We start from the raw sequence: 6,774 nt of genomic DNA on the forward strand, positions 1-6,774 counted from the left end.
CTGCAGATATTTCTCTTTCTAACCATACAATTACTAGTACACCTATTGTGATTCCCAATACAAGAGTCAAAATAGGGACCAACATCCATATGATCCCATAGACCTCTTTTAAAGATTCCAATGTGTAAAATTGATATCTTCTACTTCTGTCGTATAAATTATCATTTCAACGATCCACTTCTCCCATAATGATATCTATGCTACCTAGTATCGTCATAATATCAGCCAATTTCATTCTTTTAACTAACTGAGGAAGAATTTGCAAATTGATAAAACCCGGCGGGCGAATTTTCCATCTCCAGGAAAACCGCTTTGATCCCCTTAAAAATTCCTAATTCTCCTTTGGGGCTTCCATTCTCGCATAAAGTTCTTGTCTCAGTAATTCAAATGTGGGAGAAGGTTTTTACTAATGAATCGATATTCAAAATCATTCCATTCTGGATCCTTTCTCGATCAAAGCATCGTTTCTAAATTCTCATAGGGACCACCCGGAATTCCTTCCAGGGCCTGTTGAATTATTTTTATAGATTCCGTCATTTCACTGATTCGGACTAAATAACGAGCTAATGAATCTCCTTCTTTTTGCCACTGGATTTCCCAATCAAATTCGTCGTAACACTCATAATTCAACTTTCCGAAGATCCCATTTGATTCCAGATGCTCGTAGCATTGGGCCGGATAAACCCCAATTTTTGCTTCTTCTCCCCAATAACGCCTATCCCTTCAACTCGTTCTAAAAAATAGGTTTCGCGTAATAAGTTTTGATATTCAACAATTCCTGTTAAAAAATAATCACAGAAATCCAAACATTTATCTAGCCAGCCGTAAGGTAGATCGGCCGCCACTCCTCCGATACGAAAATAATTATGCATCATTCTCATACCGGTGGCAGCTTCGAATAGATCATATACTAATTCTCTTTCTCTGAAAATATAGAAAAAGGGTCTGTGCAATATCTGCCATAAAAGGTCAAGCCATAATAGATGAGAAGCTATACGACTCAACTCAACATAATTACTCTGATATAGCTGGCCCTTTTAGGGACTTGAATATTCCCCAACTGTTCTGGTCCATTTACGGTTATTGCTTCCGTGAACATAGTGGCTAAATAATCCCAACGCGTTACATAAGGCAAATATTGTATAATTGTTCGGTTTTCCGCAATTTTTTCCATTCCTCTGTGTAAATAACCTAATATTGGTTCACAGTCAACAACATCTTCACCATCTAGTAACGGATGAGACGAAGAACACCATGCATTGATGGGTGGTGAGGCCCATATTGACTATCATGGTCTTTTCTTGTAGCTGATAGATTCATAAGTTTTCCTCGATTCATTCTTACATGAATTGTTGAAAACGAAAACAAGTACATCAAAATGAAAATCTAATAAATCGACTAATTCAAAATTTTACAAATTAACGATTTTTGATTCCCGAATATCCAACTCACCAATTAATTCTTTATAACGTATTTTATTTGTCTTTTGATAAATAAGATAGCAGTCGTTGACGATTTTCTAGAATTTTACGTGAACCTCTCTGAGGATAATATAGTCTTTTGGTGCAATTCCAAATGTGAAGTAAGTCTTCATATCTTATTGGTGGGGAACTAACTTTATTTGAAATTCGCAGACCCCTGTTTTCTTCTTTTTTCTTGAAAAAAATAACTGAGATGAATAGATTTTTTACCATATAAGAAAAAAATTCCCCCTTTTTTGAATGTAGATTTTACTGATCAGTAATAATAATACCAGTCATTTTGATATACACGATGATTTTAAGTTCGTTATGAACTTTATCATTTTTTTTTTCAAATCATTAATCCAGGTTTCGATTTGATTCGTATAGGGATACAAAGTGAAGATTTCTACAAAAGAAAATTTTAGAGTTCAAATAAGAGATTTTGTTGATTCATTTGTCGATCTAATTGATATGTATGTCATTAAATTAGTATCGTGTATCAGAATAAAATGTAAAGACAATCCTTGTGACCATCTATTTGTTTCATATACCCGTCACGATACATACATAATATAGGAAAATGTACCCATTAAAATGTACCATTAACGAATTTTCAGACGCGGATACATACGGATCCTTATCATACTGAAACGACTGCCGTTATTAGTATTAAACCAATATCGATTCATACAAGCTAAATCTTCTAATCGATAATTGGGCCAAAGAAAAGAACTTTAATTTAATTAGTTTCTTTTTATCACTATCAAGATGTTTGTTTTTAGTCAAAACTTGACTACAGTTTTTTACATTATTTAAAAAATACTGCATTTCTATGCATACCATTTTTATCCCTGGAATTGAAAAGAAATTCAATTCGCAATTCTCGCCGGTGGTTAGGGATAAAATATTTTCAGGAACAAACAAATCATAATGATTTTTTGTCTTTATTTTCAGTCATCTTTTGATGTCTTGCAATAAATTCATAAAAATGATTTTATCAATATAGTTTTTTCTTGGTATCTTTGATTAATTTGGTGTTTATTTTTATGAACCAACAAAATACTTATAGTTTGATATAGAATAAATTGTCCATCATTTTTTTACCGACAGACGAACTGGATCGATAATCAATATTCCTTTTTCATTTAATTCTCTAAGGAGTTAAATCCTTCTGAATCATCAAAATATCAGATTCATCTCTCCCCGTTGAATAGAGGATATAACAATTTCGTTTGGATTTATCAGTCTAAGCAGGAGGCAATATACTTTGATATTATTGATTATTCTTTGATTTAAAGAATCATCCCATCTCAATTGAAAACGCAAATACCTTTTTAGGAAGAAATCAAGCTCTGCTTCCGTGTTGCTCTTGTATTGCTTTTCTTTCTACGTTTTTTTTGTCTGATTTATCATAATCTTCTTCAACATCTTTTCTTGGTTTGAGAGAACGGATTTAAAATTTCCTTGTTTTGTGCATCTGATACAAGACCCCTTCACCTATGGGTTCTTTTCTTCTTGATTTCGATTCTCTAATCCAATAATTTGTTTTTCGTTTGGTGCTATAAAGAGTCCTTTTTTATTTTCAATAATATTTTTATTAATGTTCCTATTTCCATTAAAATTGAAAAAGTAATTTTATTGGTATGATCCATGGTTTAACCTTATATGCATTATATAGCAGCACAAATTCTGGGAAGAACCAAAGTTCTAGATTCGGTATAGGATGACTTAGTATTTCTTCATTCAGTCCCATCCAATCAAAATGGCTTCCTTTTTTATTGGATGGGTTGCTTTCTTGATCTTGATAAATTGTGAAATAAAAAAGGTCCATTTTATCAATTATTTGATAATTCTTAACCACAGTCTTAATATTTTTCTTACTCTTGGTACTGGTATCGACCCAGGACTCAATATCGACCTTATTTCTAAGACAAAAATCAAGAATTCTCCAATTAAAAAACTTTCTGTGCGAAAAATTCCCCATAGCATCTAGGATATCGCCTTCTCCTAGATAATTATGGATGGGGATATCCCTCAGTGTATCAAAAAAATTTTGTTTATCCATGTTGTAATGATAAGAACTCTCTTCCCTCTTATTTACTTGGAATGGTGATCCATAAGCATACAGATCCCTCTTATCTTGATAATTAATAGATTTATATGATAAAAAATCATATCCATAGTGTTTTTTAAAATTAGATTTTTTATATTTTTGTTCTTGATTCAGTTTATATTCTTGAGTTAGTAATGAGTTCGCTTGAAAATCATTTTTTTTTTCGTAATGAATTAATCTTTCTTTTTCATCTGAATCCCATTTTGTTAAATGTTTATTTTGAGCCAGATAGTGTTGATTGACTCTATTTCGCCATTGTCCTGGTCCTAATTTTAGCCATCTATTCTGAACTAAATCGTATTGATAACGACTCCTTAACCAGTTTTCCATTCATTCATTCCAGAATGCCAAACAATTTTCTGTCTTAACCCATAATGATGTCTTAATCTGGAATGAGATACTCCCGTTCTTCAAAATAATCTTTTATTTCATTTTTAAGAAAAAGATGTTCCATGATATTGAAGGATAGGTTTGAATTTATAAAACTAATAACTTGGGTTTGTGATAATTTGTAAAATACATATGCTTGTGAGAGGAGGATAAGTCACAAAAGCTTTTCATTTTATTTCTAATACTAATATTAGAAAGTGAAGAAAGTGAGGTTTTATAGTTGAAATAAAATGAGTTGTATTTTAGTTGTTTTATTAATTCTTTCTTGATTTGCTTCATTATTGTGAATGAAGTTCTCAATCATTTTTTTTGTTGATTCAAGAAAAAGTTGGGTATTGGTTCTTGGAATATTAATGATATATAGAAGAATATCCATGTATATCTTTTCAATGAAAAAATTTATAAAAAATAGAATTTCGGATTAATCGAATATTTCTTCTTTTTACTATTTGCCAAAATTTTTTTGATGATTCTAATATTTTATCCTGATAACTTATTTTGTTAGAACTACTATTTATTTCTTGAGTTAGAAATTCGTTTTTCTTGTCTTTTATAATTAGAATTTTTTGTATTTGATTTTTGATTGTGTTTGTTCTCTTAGTCAGATCTTTTAATTTTTTTTCGGTTAATGAATAATTTGTCCACGCCATAGATTGAATTTGAAGGGATGATTTGTGAATCATCTGTTACTGATTATCGAATCCTTTTTAGTTTCGCCCAATTCATATGGTTCTCTCAACCCAAAAAATGGAATTGGATTTATTTTTGAAAGTTCTTTTATTATTCCTTTTAGAAATAGAATGCTTTGAGTGATACATTTTTTTGTTTCTTTTGAAGCTTTTCGAAACAATTTAGTTTTTTCTTTTAAAATTGTTAAAGCTATAAAACATTTCGTTTTCCATTTTTTTATTTTTTTTTTTAGTTCTTTAAAAATAGGCTCAAAAAACGAACGCCGTTTTCGAGGAGAGCCGAAAGGTAGTTCAGTTTCCATTCCCCAAACTGTTAAAAAGCAAAAATCATTCTTTTGACCTTTCTTTTTTTTCATTGGATCTTTATGAGAGGGTTGTAGTTTAAATCTGTGCAAGGTTTCAGGCAAAAGGAAATAGGATCTTTATCTGAATACCGTCTATTAACCAGTTTTGGAAATTCTGTTTCGGATAATTGAACACCATTATAAGTGCATTTAACATGCATTTCTCGATTCCAATCCGTTAAATCCTCAGACCACTCAGGAAATTGAAATAATAACATACGGGCAATGTTTTTAACTATTATCAGTGAAGGTAATATAATATATTTTCTAAGAATTGATTGGGTTATTAACACGGGCCCTTATTACTTGAGCAAGTAAAGACTATCCCAAGCTTCTGCTATTTCTATCCTCATTTTCTCTTCTCTTTTGTATTTTCTCTTTTGGCCTCGTCTTTTTTCTCGATCTTTTTTCTGTATAATCAGAAATTTTGATTCTTTGTTTTACATATCCAATTTCGAGATATTCGTTTCAGCGGTCCAGAAATATCAAAGAAAAAAAAGTGGTTTGTCTACTCTGTCCAAAAAGGGAATGTACATTTGCTTGAAACAGCTCCCAAGTAATTGTTTTACGCCTTTGGGCACGCATGGAACCCTTTATTATGTCGCGCCGAAAATCCGATTGTTGCGAATAGCGTATCAAAGCCACTTCGTCTGTTTGATCAGGATCATTAGCATCCTTGGTATTAGTATAAGTATCGGCGTTTGCCTGGTTATTAGTAAAAATCACGACGCTTGGATTTTCTTGAACGAATTTCATGCTCTGCTGTTACATTTCCTCGTTTTCTCCTCCTGTTGTTCTAAATCGTCGATTAATTTGTATGACCATCGAGGAACTTTTTACTTATTTCTTTTTATTCAATAGATTTTTCTAATTGTTTGATTGTTGGGATTAGTTATAACTATATTGAATAAAAATTTCAAAATTTTGACTCGATCCTCGGAATCGATATTTCCCTGTTCATCTTCTGTCAATGTCAATAAAGAGAGTTCTTTTTCTGTTGCTAATGATTTTATATTGAGTGTATCTAGTGTCTGTTCAAGGTCGTGATAATCAGTAGTAAGAAGTAGAGCATGAATCTTATTTATCCAAAATGGATCCGTGTTTTTTTTATAAGTTTGATTTATGGTAAAGGGAACCCCATTTTTTGATTCTTCCGCGGTAGGGTCCATGCAAGAAAGGATCATATAGTTTAGGCAAGTATTCTCGTTTAGTTTCATTATTAGAGAATCGAGTCCTTTTTTCAAGTATGCCCAGATCAAAAGATTCCTTATCTAAAGATTCGACTCTTTTTATAAACTCCTTACTCAAATTTCTTCTTTTTAGTTCATTGATAAAACTCCAATCAGTATACAATTCATCAGAAAACCATTTTCTGGTGTGAAAAATATATTTTTTGTATCATTTCCCCAAAGTTGCTAAACTGGGTGGATACGTAAAGATATTTTTCTTTTCCATCACTGACATGTATAAAAAATATTGTGACATTTCATTTTTATAGCATTTTCAACCCGGTCATTTTTATATATCGCAAAGGTCGATTCCATCGTTTAGAATCAAAAGAAGTGTCACAAGAGGTTTTCAATCCATAATAAATATTTATCTTCTTTTTTTTAATATTTCTAACTTCGAACTTTCTTGATTCCCATCCAGATAAAGTTTCATAAACCAGTCTATTTTTATAGTATGTCTCTTTAAAACGAAAGTGGAATTCGCCCTTATTTTTTTTTTCTTTCCAGTCACTCGTAGCTTTTCTGTTTCGTCGATTTTGCTCGGAT

Source organism: Gossypium arboreum, unplaced genomic scaffold, assembly GCF_025698485.1.
Source record: "Gossypium arboreum isolate Shixiya-1 unplaced genomic scaffold, ASM2569848v2 Contig00520, whole genome shotgun sequence".
Classification (NCBI taxonomy): domain Eukaryota; kingdom Viridiplantae; phylum Streptophyta; class Magnoliopsida; order Malvales; family Malvaceae; genus Gossypium; species Gossypium arboreum.